Here is a 4,135-nt window from a genome sequence, read left to right as displayed (position 1 = left end):
TGGCATTTTAGTCTATTAGATTCATGCCCAAGTGGTAAGCTTGGTGTTGGTCGCAATGGAGGGACCTTCTTTGCAAGACCTGTTAGATTTGGAGCGTGCTTTGTTCCATCCTTCATTATGCATTTTATCAAGCCACACCTTGTGCCAAATCCTCAGATTGGGTAAAGTGATGAAGGAGGTTACACAAGCGTGATAATATTACTGATTGATTGTCAGAGGTGAGGAGCACTAAGAACACCTAGTCTTTGTAAGTGATGAGTTCTATGTACCTTTGACATTCCTAGAATGAGATATTAGGGAAAGGAGAAACAGGGCCATTCCCTCTGTCACTCTAGTCCTGATCATTGTCCTTCTCATTTCCTCCACAGCCATCACACAGTGTACCGAGGAACAAAATGTCCAACCAAACCTCCATGATCGAATTCTTTCTCCTGGGATTCTCTGATGTTCGGGAGCTGCAGATTTTACAAAGCAGTGGTGTTTCTACTGCTTTACCTGATAACCCTGTTGGGGAACCTTCTCATCATCACAGCCATAGGCCTTGACCGCCACCTTCACAACCCCATGTAATTCTTCCTGATGAATCTGTCCATTCTAGACTTTGGTTCCATCTCTGTCACCATTCCCAAATCTATGGCCAATTCCCTCATGAACACAAAATCGATTTCTTATTCTGGTTGAGATACCCAAATAATTTTTTTCTTATTCTTTGCTTCAGCAAATTTTTCCTTACTGACCATCATGCCGTACGATCGATACATCGCCATCTGCCAACCATTGCACTTGGAGACAGTAATGAACAGGAGAGCTTTCGTCCAAATGGCAGCAAGTGCCTGGATCAGTGTTATTCTCTACTCTGCAGTGCACACTGGGAATATGTTTGCAATATCCTTCTGTAGAGGCAACGTGGTGGACCAGTTCTTCTGTGAAATCCCCCAGCTCCTCCACCTCGCCTGCTCTGACTCGTATCTCAGGGAAATTGTTGTTATTTCTTTTCATGTGCTTTTAGGTTTAATCTGCTTTGCTTTTATAATTGTGTCATATGTTCAGATCTACAAAACAGTGCTGAAAATCCCTTCGGAGCAGGGCCAGCATAAAGCCCTCTCCACCTGCCTCCCTCATCTCACTGTGGTCTCCTTGTTCCTTTTCACGGGCACCTTTGCCTTCCTGAAACCAACCTCCAACTCGACCTCAGATCTGAATCTCTTGGTGGCTGTTCTCTATTCTGTGTTGCCCCCAATGATGAATCTGATCATCTACAGCATGAGAAACAAGGAAATGAAAGGTGCACTGAGTAAACTGATAGGTTGGAGGTTATTCAGCAGAATAAAATGTCTATATTTCTCCACTGATCGCGAGTTCATTCTGTGTTTCTTTATAAATAGAATCATCTGATGACATGATTGCCTTCATGAGAACATACTTTGTAATCTTTTTTATGCAGAATTGGGTATTTGCATTCATAAAAATCCAGACAAATTTAACCCAAGAAAATTATAGTTACTCTAGGTTTACATCAATGTAATTAAGATCGGAATCTATCTATCTATCTATCTATCTATCTATCTATCTATCTATCTGTGTACAGCTAGACACCACCATTCTATGTGATAATCAGTAGCCCTAGCAAAGTTCCTAGTGGGTTCTCTGGCTCTTCTTTGTCAGGATAATAACGCTGACAGAGGTATCAACACATTTGTTCTTTGGTTTTTGTTTGTTTGTCAGTTGTTTAGTTTAATTTTGTTGAGTTGTTTGTTTTTATTTGTTTCTTTGTTCCAGGTGGGTTTGCAGGTGAGAAGGCCTGTTGAGACGGTGAGAGTTTAGTTTGACAGGATTTTCAATGTTTGCCTTCTCTTGAGAGTGCTCATATGTCATCTCTTTGATGGGGTTTTCTGAGTAAGCTGAAGGTTTGCTCCCCACAATGATAAAAGGGTGCAAAAGAAGTTTCTGCATGGCTAAGTTCCTCCTGACTCGATTATGTATATACTGTTGGGATATTATTGTATTATGAATGACGTCTTAGGGGAGAAAGAGCCTCAGATAGCTGTCTTTTATTATTTTAACCTGAAGAAGAGTTCTGTGTAACTCAAAAGCTTGTCCCTCTCACCAACAGAAGATTGTCCAATTAAAGTTATTACCTCACCCATCTTCTCTGTGTAAGATCTGTGTCATTCTTGCTATGGTGCAAAGACTGTTTGGAAGAGAAACTTTTTCCAGTGTTTTCTAAAGAAAATCCAACTTGGGATAATGAGGCCAAGTTTGGATCCTACTGAAGTCACTGAGGTTTAGCCCCTCACTTCAAAGAAATTAGGATTTGGCCAAGAGCCTGTCTACACAAGGATCCAGAATTGGCTGACAGACCCCAGGAGAAAGTGAGTGTGACAGAAATGTAAGGGCCTGATATCCCAGCTCATCTGAACCAGCACCAATGTAGAGTAAACACATTAACATCACCAATTTAATACTTCTGAGGTTCTGGCCCAAAGTCTCTGGGCTACACTCAGCAGTGACATGAACACTGGTGTAAGTTACTTGGTTGGGATCATTTTGTTCTAGCCTTGATGTAAATGGAAAAGTGCCGTCACATGCACTTATCTGGTGTTCCATACGCTATCCCATGTAGATCTACTCATTTCCAAGCTGAGAAAGGATCTCAGAAGTTGTTACTATTAGAATACCATCTTTGTGCATGGTTCTGTACACTACATATATGACGGACAAAAACAGGTCATGTGATTAGATAGAGAGACAGACAGATAGGATCATTTATTCTCCTAACACACAACCTCATTTAGTCATAATGACTGATTTCTCTTTGATTGTGAATTATGTTAGTTAGCTAGCTAGATAACAAATCACGGATGAAAATTATTGTGCTTCTTCCTGTTAATGATTGTCTTTGTCCACTTCATGATTCTCTTATAAGTACTCGTTATTAAACATTATTTAGCAAAGATAGTTTATGACTCTGTCTTACTCCATCGCTCATTTACAAAGAGCTCATCAAAAGTACTCAGTGTTTAGACTTCCAGATGTTTTGACTGGATACATTTTAAACATGCTGTGTTTTGTTTCTCTGAATAAATGAACATATCACACATGGGTTCCTGAAAAACCAAGGGGCTAATTCTCAGCTGGTTTAAATTGTCATCGCTCTGTTGAAGTCAATAGATCTCTGAGAATTTACACCAGCTGAGGATCTGGTCCAAACATGAGTGGCCCCATTGAAAGTTTAAAGAAAACTTATACTTAAGTCCCTGTTGGTTATGGGTTAGGGCTATGGATAGGGCTGAAGGATAACCCCAAACTGGTGTCAGACCCTGACACTGCAAGTTACTCTCCTTTCCCAATCAAATAAAGCCCTGCAATTGGTGCACTGGAATTATTCTCCCTTTCTGGGTTCTGGATAATTAACATGAAATAACAGTTTATCCCAAAGCCAGAATCTCTGGGTCTTCTTCTCCAAACTCACCAGTACAGTGTGCTGCTTCCTCACCAACCTCTCCCTCCTGGACGTCCTGCTCACCAGCATGGTCATCCGCATGGTGAGCAATCAGGAGACGAGTTCCTTCCCTAGCTACCATGCCCAGGCCTACTTCCACTGCCTGATGGACTGCATGGAGTTCTTCTTCTTTGATAGCATGTCCTCAGACTTCAGAATGGCATCTCATACCTGCTGCAATTCCTCACTATCGTGAGCAATCGGATCTGCCTCTGCCTGGTGGCTGCCTCATGGCGAGGGGTAACATTTGCAGAAACACTTCTGTGACAAGTGCAACATGCCTTAGTCACTCAGGCCAGATTTTTAAAGGTATTTAGGTGCGTTGTGAGATCTTCAAAAACATCTTATCACTTAACACCCATGGATTTCTATAGGTATTAAGTATCTAGGTTCTTTAAGTAATTCTCCATATGCACCTAAATACCTTTAAAAATATGGCCGTATTATAGGTAGAAGTGCCAAAGTCACGTTTGAAAATAAGACTTTGGTACCTAAATAACTGGGTGAGGGATGATAATTTTACCCAGTGGCTGTAAATGGAGGAGAATCTCTGTGCATGTAAGTGTGTGTGTGTTTATATGAGAAGAAGAGGGAGAATGTCTAGCGAGACAAGGTAGAGCCAGGTCTACACTG

The 4,135-nt window shown here is 41.3% G+C and overlaps 1 pseudogene; it reads left to right on the top strand.

Moving 5' to 3' along the window:
- The first annotated feature begins 395 nt into the window (after positions 1 to 395).
- LOC140898146 (olfactory receptor 14A16-like) lies at positions 396 to 1,395 on the top strand (annotated as a pseudogene).
- The last annotated feature ends 2,740 nt before the right edge of the window (positions 1,396 to 4,135 follow it).

Source organism: Lepidochelys kempii, chromosome 14, assembly GCF_965140265.1.
Source record: "Lepidochelys kempii isolate rLepKem1 chromosome 14, rLepKem1.hap2, whole genome shotgun sequence".
Lineage (NCBI taxonomy): Eukaryota > Metazoa > Chordata > Testudines > Cheloniidae > Lepidochelys > Lepidochelys kempii.
Note: the sequence above shows the minus strand (reverse complement) of the source record. Positions and strands in the feature narration are given on the sequence as shown.